At 43.3% G+C, this 12,897-nt stretch overlaps 1 pseudogene; it reads right to left on the reverse strand.

Moving 5' to 3' along the window:
* Positions 1-5,166: 5,166 nt before the first annotated feature.
* On the reverse strand, positions 5,167-12,476 carry LOC111837777 (uncharacterized; annotated as a pseudogene).
* Positions 12,477-12,897: the final 421 nt, after the last annotated feature.

The raw sequence follows: 12,897 nt of genomic DNA on the forward strand, positions 1-12,897 counted from the left end.
ACTGGACTTTGCTATAAATATAGGTTTTACGTTTGTCTGTTCCCTCATAGTGTAAGAAAATGTGATGTAGTGCCTGGCCAGTTTTGTCATGGCATCCATTATGGAAGAAATGTAGGAGCTGAAGGTTGGTGAGATGTCCCCGGTCAGTATAACAGCACCCTGTCGACAGAAAACAAATAGTGGGCCCAGTATATAGCTGTATATGTACAGGTATAACCTAAGTTTAAGTGGTTGGTCTCTCTAATGCTAGGCTCAGATCAGCATATAGGGCTAGACTGGGAGGCTGGGGATCCAATGGGGGATGATGTATTTTGTCAAGGGGGTGGAATGGATGTATAAAACAACGTGGGTTTAAAATGGGCCACAGCGTTTTATTTTTATGGGCCAATCCTGTAATATGTGTTACACAGCTGAAATTTAAACTGAAAATTGTGTATAAACCGACAGATATGTAAGGGTCATGCATTGCACATTTTGAAATACATGGCTGAGGAGGCGAAGAACCTAGCAGGGTAGACAGTTGGCAAAATGTATCATGAGGAACCAGTGAAATTTATCAAGAGGGAATTCAATTGTGTGACACTTTTGTGGGGAGACTGTGTAAGGAAGGCTTTTAATATTAATATTTTCATTATACTGCGATACTTTTGTTCAGCAAAATTATTGTGGGGGAATTTAATTGGGTCACTTAGCTGTAGTCCAAGCCAGTTTATATATTTGTCTGTCCTGTTTGGGGGGGGGGGGGTGTCAGAGCAGGGTCAGACCTTGAGACCTTAGAAACTGCTGATCATTGTCCTCTGCTTTATATATTAGCCTTGCGGGTTTTAGATATATTTTGCATGTTTGCTGGATTTGTTAATTTTTGCTTTCTTCCCAATTTTGATTTTCCCTTATTGATAAAAATTTGTTTGGGTTTTAATTTATTTTGTTATATCGGTTTGCTTGGTCTATTTCACGGCTGAACAAATAACCAATGCTTTGGAACCCTCACTCTGAGTTTTTGAACATACCCTCCTAAAAACGGTAACTCTTGCATGGTTCCGTAACAGTAGTGTTAGTTAGACTTAAAGGTTGTGATTTACTACTGTAATTCACCTTACTGGTGTGTGATTATAGAAAATTAATCAATACCCGTCAGATTAAAGAATGTGACAGTGCCGCGGTATAACATAAATTAACATGCAATCATGCCTGCTAGAGGTGTTTGAACCCTTTCAATTGTTGCTTTTATCCACATCTCATTGGTGCACAGAAGACATGGTTGGTGCACAGGTGTGAAATTCATTTTTCCTATTCTATGAAATGAACATGTGTTCTTTGGATAACTTTTATTTGTAAGAGGTTTTTGTTTACGGACTTTGAATGAGAAAATCCACTGCAAATCATCTTTGTGGGGCTTCAACCATTAATGTTAGCAGAGAAACTTATTTTTTTGTGGTGGTTGGGATCTATCCCTGCCTTGTCCTGTTTTCTCTTGTTTCCCCCATTTAGCTGGCAGGAGACCAGCCTCAAAACTGGATATTTACCATTTTTTCCCTTTGGTTATTTTGTCAATGTCTTGTAGTATAGATTTTTGTTTTGTATTTGTTCTGGTCATTCTGGCCTGTGTCTACTTAATTTTGTAATAATGTTTTGTTTCACTCATATTCCTAGCATTAAACTCCTTAGTTCCTATTAATTACCCTCACCTGTTCCTTGTTGCCCTAATTGCTAGTATTTGTGTAATTAGTATTGACTTACACCTGTCCCTCATCATACCCTTGTTAGCTGTCTATTTAAATTCCTGCCTTTGTTCTTGTTCCTCAGTCACTCAGTATGTTTGCCATTGCTTAGAGCACTGTGTTTCTGCTCCTGGTTTTGCTGATGGAATTGTGGCTGCTGCCTTGTGCTTACTGTGTGTTTTGTTCCTGTGTTATTAGTGTTTTGCTCCTTGCTTGGTCCCCCCATGTCTTCATAATTGTACTGTTATTGTTAGTTTTGTTCGTGGTTAGTTGTTGGTGATTCTTTTGTTTTTGACCCCTCATAGTCTATTTGTTTTCTGGTACTCCCTTTGTGTTGTGTTTGTTGAGAGCCACTATGTGAATTGTCTCTCATTCGTCATGCCCTGCCATCACAAAGAAGATCATTTGTTTGACAGGTGCGTCAGAGTCTATAACAGGACTTCTACAGCTGCTAAAATTGATAAAAAATTGGCCAAGGGTCTTTGTTCATTTTTGTCGATGTAACAGCAACTGGGCTATTATTAGAGATGGGCGATCCACGTTTTTTCAGTTCCGATCCGATTCTGATACACAACTGTCGATACCGATACAGATTCCGATACAAGAGCTCTTTTTACTTTGTTATACTTTTATATATAAATTTTTTTAAGCTAGTAAATACAGATGGAAAGTAAGTATAGGACGTGGATGGGTCACGCATGGCCGATACCTGATCTGTCAAATAGGTTTGGATCAGCCCCGATACCAATCCGAATATCGGTATCGGTGCATCTCTAGCTATTATAATTAATAAAAATAAGTAGTGCATGATATTTATATCTGTATATTATCTCTTGCAAGTTATGTCAATGGGGAAGAAGACAATATGCCATATAATTGAAAAATTAGGAATAAAAAAGTCAGTAATTTTAGAACATTTTTATGCATCCTCTTCAAGGGAGCTTATGGCAACCCGTTTTAACATTTAATCAAGTCACACTCCTATCCGTAATTACGTTTTAGATATACAGATTATCATTTCTCCTAGTCAAAATTATATTCTTACTAGTCAGAATGGCAATTACAGATATCCACAATTGCATTCTTACTAGTAGAAAATGTATTTCAAGATATCTAAAACTTTATTTCTCCTAGTCACAATTCTATTTAAGATATCTTTTAATCTTAACAAAGTATAAGTGGCAGTTTTGACATTTAATCGCTAGACTGGATATGTATTGCAGATATCCGTAATTCAATTCTTCCTAGTCAAAAAGAGCTTTCAGATATCCACAATGACATTCTTCCTATTCACAATTGTCATTTCAGATATCCACAACGTCATTCTTCCTAGAAGAAATTACGTCACTTTTTGCCATTCATGTCTATTGGGCTTTCAATTTCAGATATCCACAATTACATTTCAGATATCTATAATTAACATTCTGGATATCCGAAATTGAATTCTTACTAGGAAAAACTCCCATTACAGATATCTACAATTCAATTGTTACTAGTCATAATTTTAATTTCAGATATCCGAAAGGAAAAAAAAAACATTCCAGATATATATAATGTAATTTTGAATATCCAAAAATACATTGTGAATAGTAAAAATGTCGTTACAGATATCCACAATTCATATTATGACTAGTAAAAATGCAATTTTAGATATCTACAATTAGAATTACGCCTAGGAACAATGCAATTGCAGATATCTACAATTGTATTGTGGATATCTGTTGACGAGTAGATAGGACACCGTTTTAACATTAAATGGGTCCATTGACTATCCACAATTAGCGTCACCTCGCTCCACTTTAGTATACCGGAGCTGTACCAGACCAGCTCACACCCTGTGTCTGAAGCATGACTGACCCAGAAATAAACCATTTCTACTTGAATGTGGATTTGACTGCTCATTTATTTTGATGCCAGGCTAAAGTTAAGGCTAAAACTTTCGTTCTTGGAGACAGCGGTGAGCGATTTCCTTGGAGCGGGATTAAAATTGACCCGAGAGGGGGGCGATAATGAGCGAAGTGGCTGTGAGTGGGGGGAGCTGGCGGTCCGTGAGCGATGAGCTCCACTTACATGCTCTGGTCAAAATTATGCATTTTGTGAATGAATGACCGTCCCATGTACTGACTGCGAACAGCTGACAGCCCCTCAACATGCCACCTGCGCTAGCTGTCTGTGTCAGCAGACCCTCTGGGTGACCTAATCAAAAATGAAACTAGAGCAAAACTAGTAAACCCGGCTAATACTGATTTAATTGCACTGGAGTCTGTATTTGTGCTGAACAGTGCAGATGAGCTAAACGTATCATGCTGATCACTTTCTGTTCTGCAGCATTAACAGCAAAAACTGTATATTCAGCAACGTGAGGCAGACGAAACAAAGAACGTTTTATATTTTACCGTGCAAGTTATTAGCTTTCTATTAAGTTATTAATTTATTTGTAATAAGGAATTTATTGAGAACTGTCATAGCAACAGTATGGATGGCATCAATAATTTAGCTGGCTTATATTTTTATATATTTTTACCGGATGTACGTCGCACCGCTATTCTAGATATCTGAAATGACGACAGGGAAACATACTGGCGGAAGACGCGTCATTTTTCCTATCAAGAATTCAATTTCGGATATCCAGAATGTTAATTCTGGATATCTGAAATGTAATTGTGGATATCTGAAATTGAAAGCCCAATAAACATGAATGGCAAAAGTGATGTAATTTCTCCTAGGAAGAATGACATTGTGGATATCTGAAATGGCAATTGTGGATAGGGAGAATGTCATTGTGGATATCTGCAATTGCCATTCTGCCTAGTAAGAATATAATTTTGACTAGGAGAAATGATATTCTGTATATCTAAAATGTAATTGTACATAGTAAATGGATCGTTTTTATGTTAAAACGGCGTCTTATCTACTCTTCAACAGATAACCACAATACAATTGTAGATATCTGCAATTGCATTGTTCCTAGTCATAATTCTAATTGTAGATATCTGAAATTGCATTTTTACTAGTCATAATATGAATTGTGGATATCCGTAAAGACATTTTTGCTAGTCACAATGTATTTCGGATATTCGAAATGACATTATGAATATCTAAAATGGTGGTATCCTTTCGGATATCTGACTATGCAAGAAACATCTCCTGGATGCCCTGGTACGCATCATCAGTGATGTTTCCTGGGGTCAACAGGTGTTTCGGGTCTCGCAACATCAAACACCCTCGCCCAGGCGACCCAGCCGGGGGTGATCAGGCCCCGACTTGCGTACCAGTAGCTACCCACGGATCAGCCCTCTTGAGCCACAGCCACCTTGTGGCTTTCTCTGCAGCTTCGCTCACAGCCTGGATACCCCTCTTCTTGGCTGCCCCAGTCACCCCCAGCCGGCCGAGGACTTTGCAGAATGAACGACCTGCAAAGCCCCTGCATCCCACTTCTATGGGCTCAAAGAATGTCCTCCAGCCCCTTCCCCCAGGCCAGGGCCTTTGGGCAGCTGCTGAGGAGATGTTCTAGGGTGCCTCTTCCAAAGCACAGAGGACAGGAAGGTGTCTCACTCTTCCCCCACACGTGGAGGTTTGCTGGACTTGGCAAGGTGTGGTATACTGCCTGCACAAGGAATCGGACGCGGTGGAAGTCTGCCTGCATGATGTTTGCCCAGGTGACCTTGTGCTGCAAGGTACTCTCCCACCTTGTCCTTGTTGGGATCTCCCTGCTGCCTGAGCCCTACGGCCCTACTTACTCGCTCCTCCTCCTCACCTGCACGGACCTCTTCCTGGAGTAGCTTGTGTCTCTCCTTTCCCTGTGCCCTGCTGACCTTGGCTTTTGGGAAATACCCCAAGCCTGCTCTCCCTGTTGCCAAGACCCCCACCAGTGACTTCTGCCTTAGGCGTGACTCTGCCACCTCCACTGCCTTCTCAGCCTTCCATTTCCTTCCCGTCCTTACCTCGATGCCTGCTAATGCCACCTTACAGTCCTTGGAATCCCTGTACTGTAGGGCTTCTCTTGCATGCGCCACCTTGAACTCTTCTGTGAAACCACTGAAGGGTAGCTGCAAGGTGTTGCTTGTCCCATACAAGGCAGCGCTGATAAGGCTGCGGGGAAGACCCAGCCACTTACGAAGAAAGCCACTGATCTTCCTTTCGATGGATTCCACAGTTGTTATTGGGACTGTGTAGACAAGCAGGGGCCACAAGATTCGTGGCAGGATGGAATGCTGATAGATCCAGGCTTTAAACCTGCCAGGCAGGCCGGACTTATCCACCTTGGTGAGCCAAGCTCCCAGCTCCTCATTTGCCTTCTGGATGGCACCAGAGTCTTTTAGACTGGAGTCAAAGAGCTTCCCCAAGCTCTTAACTGGTTGTTCCGTTATGGATGGAATTGTGGTTCCTGAGATTGAAAACCGGAACTTGTCCGTCACCTTCCCCTTCTTCAGCACCATGGACCTTGACTTGGAAGGTTTGAAACTCATCCTTGCCCATAAGATGAGCCTCTCAAGTCCTCATAAGATCCACCTGCACCCTGGGACTGATGTTGTCGTGATGGTAAGATCATCCATATAAGCTCTTGTCGGGGGCAGTCGAATACCTGACCTAGTTAGTGGCCCTCTACACTCCACCTCAGCGGCCTTAACCACCATGTTCATCGCGAGCGCGAAGAGCGTAACTGAGATGGTACAGCCTGTTATTATTCCTTTCTCAAGGCGATGCCAGTCTGAAGTAACTGACCCGGAAGTTACCCTGAGCCTGAACTTGCTATAATAATCCAGGATCAGGTCCTTGATCTTACTGAGGACACAGTGGTAGTGTAGGGCAAACTCAACCAGTTTGTGTGGGATAGCCCCGTAGGCATTGATTAGGTCTAACCACACTACAGATAGGTCACCTCTGTTTTCATGGGCTTCTCTGATGAGCTGTGTGACTATGCCAGTGTGCTCTAGGCAGCCAGGAATTCCTGGGATCCCCCCCTTCTGAACTGATGGATCGATGTAGTTGTTTCTGAGGAGAAACTCAGTCAGTCTCCGGGAAATGATGCTGAAAAACACCTTCCCCTCCACGCTCAATAGCGAGATGCTCCGAAACTGGTCGATGTTTCTCGAGTCCTCCTCTTTTGGAATCCAGACTCCCTCTGCGCACCTCCATTGGTCAGCAACTCTCCCTCTTCGCCATATCACCTTTAAGATCTTCCACAGGTGACGAAGTAGCTCTGGGCAGCACTTGTAAACAAGGTATGGTACGCCACTGGGGCCTGGAGAGGCTGCCTTGATGACCTCACTCACCTCCTTCAAGCTCGGCTCTGTCAACTTAAACTCTGCTGACGGTGGGGCAGGGTAGATGAGAGCTTCATTAAGTCCCAAGTCTTGTTCCCTCAGTGGGTCACTCATGTTGACCTGAAGGAAGTGATTCACCTCCTCTACTGAGCACTCCAGCCGGCCACTGCGCTTGTCCCCGAGCAGTTGTTTGGAAAAGCGAAAGGGATTAGTGATAAAAGCTGCACATTTCCTGGCTCTCTCTCTTCCCCGTCTCCTGTGCCACTCTGCTCTGCGGAGGGTCATCAGCTTCTTCCACAAGATGTCGTGCAGTTCCTTTAAAGCTCGCTTCTCCTCCACATCAGCCCTCTTGAAATTCCTCTTGAGGCTTCGAAGCTCCTGATGCAGTTGATGAATCTTCATAGCCCTGCGGTTCCTAGTGTAGGAGGGGGTCTTGCTGTTACCCTTCTTGGTCAGGCCAAACCTTTCTGAGGCATATCTGACAATGATGGTGGTCATTGCTTGGAGCCTGCTGTCAGCATCTCTTTTGGCTACCGGCTTGTATGTTAGCCACATCCTCATCGAACTTCTGCCACTCACTCCGTCTGCTGGCTGGGGGCCACTTAATCGGCTGCTGTGTAGCTACTCTGTTTGGATTGGTAGACTCCGGTGCGTGGAGGGACTGGGCTCTGTGGGGTGCCTCCTGGCCGGGCTCCTCCTGCGTCTCACCAGGTTCAAGACCTGTGCGTTGCACCTCACTCTCCTGCTCCAAACATTTCATTTTGACCTGATGGATCTTTAGGCCACGCTGGTTCTTGCACAGCTTGCCGCAGATGCATGTCTTACTCATAGTCCTTTCCGTTGCGTTGATTGATAACGTAGGGTCCGTCCGATTGGAGATCTCATCCTCCCCCCCTTTTGGGATCTCCTGGGGGTATCTCTCTTTAGGGTTTTCCGTAGCTTGTTAGGGTGCTTTCTCACGAAAGCTGCAGGCTGGGGTGCTAACCCACCCTGCCCCGGGAGCCGTCTTTCCGAGCCGTCAACTGTCTCTCCAGTAGTCACCAACCTGTTCTTGGTTGTCATCTAGTCTCTTCCTAGGAGTCACTGGCTCAGCCAGGGTACAACTATGCAAGAAACATCTCCTGGATGCCCTGATACGCATCATCAGTGATGTATCCTGGGGTCAACAGGTGTTTCGGGTCTCGCAACATCAGACACCCTCGCCCAGGCGACCCAGCCTGGGGTGATCAGGCCCCGACTTGTGTACCAGTAGCTACCCACGGATCAGCCCTCTTGAGCCACAGCCACCTTGTGGCTTTCTCTGCAGCTTCGCTCACAGCCTGGATAGCCCTCTTCTTGGCTGCCCCAGTCACCCCCCAGCCGGCCGAGGACTTTGCAGAATGAACGACCTGCAAAGCCCCTGCATCCCACTTCTATGGGCTCAAAGAATGTCCTCCAGCCCCTTCCCCTGCACTCCTGCTCTAGTTCCTGGTACTTAGCGCGTTTCCTCTCATTGGCCTCCTCAATCCGCTCTTCCCAGGGCACTGTGAGTTCCAGCACGATCAGATGTTTTGAAGCCTCAGATGTGATGATCATGTCTGGCTGGAGGGATGTTTTTGCAATGTGCTGGGGGAACTTCAGTTGTTTACCCAGGTCAGCCTGTAGCTGCCAATCGGAGGCTGTGTTGAGGAGGCCAGTTGTTAACTGTGGCCGCACCTGGAGTTTCTCTCCAGCCTTAATAAAAGAGATTACTTTCTTCCGAGCGTGATGGTGATTGCTGGAGCTGATTGCTGAGGCAATCCTTTCGGCAACTACTCTAAGCACCTGGTCATGACGCCAGCGATACCGACCATCGGCCAGGGCCTTTGGGCAGCTGCTGAGGAGACGTTCTAGGGTGCCTCTTCCAAAGCCTCTTCATAATTAATATTATGACTAGTAACAATTGCATTGTATATATCTGAAATAGGAGTTTTTCCTAGTAAGGATTCAATTTCGGATATCCAGAATGTTAATTCAAGATATCTGAAATGTTATTGTGGATATCTGAAATTCTAAGCCCAATAGACATGAATGGCAAAAGTGACGTAATTTCTCCTAGGAAGAATAATGATGTGGATATCTGAAATGACAATTGTGGATGGGATATCTGAAATGCTCTTTTTGACTAGGAAGAATTGAATTACGGATATCTGCAATACATATCCAGTCTAGCGATTAAATGCTAAAACGACTTGCCATAGGAGCTTCCTCTACATGCCTTTCATTTGTGCAAATTAGCTATTTAGCTGAACTATACCTGGTATGTTATTTATCAATACATGCTGCGATGCAATATCAATACGTAGGTGGCATAGTGCTATGGGATCATGAAAGGCAGATTATACCATGAACTGAGAGGCACAGAGCAGGACCATGTCTGTGCATTTTGCACTAAAACATCTAGTTCCGGGCTTTCAGGGCTTTCACGCATTTCAACCAGTTCACATGCTCACACGCCACACCTTGCATTTCTCATGCTGAGAAGTAAGGGATAACACCCACCAAGGTTCCCGTTATAGAGAATTCATGGATGAGGCACAAGCATACGCACCAGAGTTTTCTGCTGAGTTCATAGCTGTCCTGAGTTATACAGAGTTAATATTATCTACCTACCAGCCAATCCAATTTTGTTTTACTTTTTCTTGTTTTTGGGTAAATTTCAAAATAAGTTACATGTGATCCCGCTACATGTGATTCACTATCTGATTATTTAAAGGTCTACTTTGATTGGCAGGCCAGGCCACTAGGAAATCTCCCAGTACTCTTGATGGCCAGTCCAGCCATGTCAGTACATAAACGTAAAATATTGAAAATCTAATATGCACACAAGCCAGTCATCATCTTTAACAAAATAAGATAAACTTTACTGTTCCCAGGGGAAATTATTGTGCATAGAGCAGCAGAATATGTAGAGCAATACATTTCATGCAAAACAAAGTGCAAAGACATTACACATAGTGTAAAGAGTAAATAAATAATTAAAAATGATCTTGGTGGTCCATGAAAACTCGTTCCCTTCTAATCCTTCAGTTTAGATAGTTGCTACCAGAAACACCTTTATGCCATATTGCATTTCATGACTGTTGGCTATGTATAAATGTGAATCTATGCATGTGAATGGTTGATACCTAATTCACACTAGTGCAACTAATGACAATTACATATATTTTCAATTCATGGGAAGACGTGACAGGGTGTAGTATTTGAAATAGCAAATTTAATTCTCCATGGCTAATAGGTAGTCTTTGGTTTACACAAATAAATGGAAAAATATTGAATCCCACTTAACATTTTTAGATTTTAGATTCACATCAACCCAGAACACAACTGCAGGACACCATTTACTCATGCCACACCCCAGCAGACACACTTGTGGTATAGATTATTAAATTGTACATGTAGCAATCCAACTTTACCTGACCAGATGCGTGACTATTAGTAATCCCGACTACGTATCTGCGCTGGATATCACCTGCACGCCACGTGCCTTGTAGGCGGAGCCTACATGTCCGTTATAGCTGAACAAAACTACAGCTAAAAGCAGCCCTGGGAACCAAATTAATTGTTTGTCCGTTACAAGTGACATTCCGTTATATGCGAGTCCACTATATCCGATGATTTATCTGCAGTGGACCTCGTCCGTTATAGATGATATTCCGTTATAAGCGGAGTCCACTATAACAGGATTTCACTGTAATCAGTAAGTGCGTTGCCTTATCACCACCCTATGAGCCACAGATGGAAGTGTTTTCCAAAATAAAACAGCCTTTGTTATCCATTCACCTTTGGCCCAGCACAAAATGCTCTACGGCCCGGTGGTAGGGGACCCCTGAATTAGACCTGCGCGGGACGGATTTTTCAGTCCCGCTCCTGCCCACTCCCGCAAGATTCTGTCCCGCTACCGCCCACTCCCGCAAAAAATATATATTATTTTTTCCCGCTCCCGCCCGCAGTATTCAAGTTTTGTCCCGCTCCCGCCCACAAAATCCCGCAGGTAAACATATAAGTAGTTTTATTTTTACCGCTTCTTCCCGCTACTCTGTTATTTGTTTCACTTGCTTCCCTTTTGAGTATATATAAAAAAGAAACGGAAAATAAACAAATATGTTTCGTTTTATTTTAGTTTAATTAAATGGAATGATGAACATGGACACGAACGAGGAGCTTTTCAGAACATGCCATCCCGTCCAAGCACCAGGCTGATTCCTTCTTGGGGTGTCTGGTTACATCCCCCGGCACTCAGAGCGCGGCAATTGTAGTTTCTGTAGACAATTAGCCTGTAAATTGTTATTATTTTAATTTAGTCGTTCTTGTTGCTTTTGTGCAGTAGATAAATGAGAATTTGTTTTTAATAAATTAATTTTAAGATAATTACATTTTGCGAGAGTCCCGCGATTAATTCTATTCTCCCGCAACCCGCACATACATGAGGACCTTATCGCCCGCACCCGCATTCACCCATCAAATCTTGTCCCGCGCCGCACTCGGTGCGTTGGGTCCCGCGGTACTCCCGCTGGAGTGCAGGTGTCTACCCTGAATTAGATGGTTTACTTGCAGTTCCCTGCTTTCCAAGGGGTGTCGCCTTTTCCCCAAAATGTTGCGTACACCTGCTCCTGAGTTTTTCCCCTTAAGTTTTGTATGCTAAATCTAGGATTTTGCATAAAAAGTTGCATGAGCACATTTCAAGCATCATTTTTTGTGTAACTTTGATAAGTGATGTCCCGGTTCTTCTAGAGAATAAATAAAATTTAAATTTAAATTAAATTAACCCTCTCTCTTGGGCATGGTTGTACAGTACATGATACTGAGGTGTGGGGGGATTATAGTCCCAGCTACAATACATTGTTTCACATTCAATAGTCAGCAGACTAGCATTGTCTAAGCCCATGATCAATGATGAGTCTGCCCTTTATAAACCTTTCAATGAGGTCTTAATCCTAGGCCTTCTAAAGTAGTCTTTGATTAGCCACATTAAGCTTCACTTATTAACACAACATCTCCAGGAGTCTGCTTCTTTATTAGGGCAGCCTGTAGACTTTTTTCTCAGATATCACCTTCCATGCAGGCTAGGGCACAGTAGTCTATAATGTTTTGGTACTGGAAGTGATCTTCCTCTGTCTACACAAACAGCTCCACCAAGGTCACAACCTCTACTGTTGAACAGTCATTAACCTCTGCCTTATTGTCTACTGGACCAACATTAAACTGACCTTAAACTAAGCTCTTTTACAACATCATATGATTCCAAAATTGAACAGACAAACACAGGACTCAAGTGTCTCTGGCAGGGCAAATGTACAGGGAATCGGGTGGGATTACAGATGAATCATTTTTTCTGTCCCTTTCACAATCCTCAGATTAGACATTCTTAGGTTGTCCATCCACATGAGGGCCCACATTACATCTCCATCTGCAATGTTAGCTACATACCCCAAGCAGTAGGCAGAATTGCTGCCCTCTCTGTCCCCATATTTCCTTGCCTGGACCTATTAACAATGAAAGAATATCCTACTCCAGGTCTCTCCAACAGACCTGGAATAACAGCCCTAAGCAGAAGAATTGGCAACAGCCCTTCCCAGATGTGCTTAATGATGTTAGAATGATATTGGAAATGCCATAATACAGTTCCTGACAGTTAAAAAGTATGAGAGCTTGCTGTTAGTTGAGACTAAAGTTAACCCAAATATTTCTTCTCCCTACCTGTCACCCTTTGCACTACCTAATGCCAAAGAATGCAGCACTGACTAAAATAGATCAGCATGCAGGTTAGCTCTGCTTCCATGCCTCAGGCACTCAGTAACAGTGTTGAGAGGCATCATCCTAACATGATTCTGTACTAAATTTTGAGTTCATGCTGTATGCTTTGTTAAATATTAAGGATGCCCATTGCT

Source organism: Paramormyrops kingsleyae, unplaced genomic scaffold, assembly GCF_048594095.1.
Source record: "Paramormyrops kingsleyae isolate MSU_618 unplaced genomic scaffold, PKINGS_0.4 ups201, whole genome shotgun sequence".
NCBI lineage: Eukaryota > Metazoa > Chordata > Actinopteri > Osteoglossiformes > Mormyridae > Paramormyrops > Paramormyrops kingsleyae.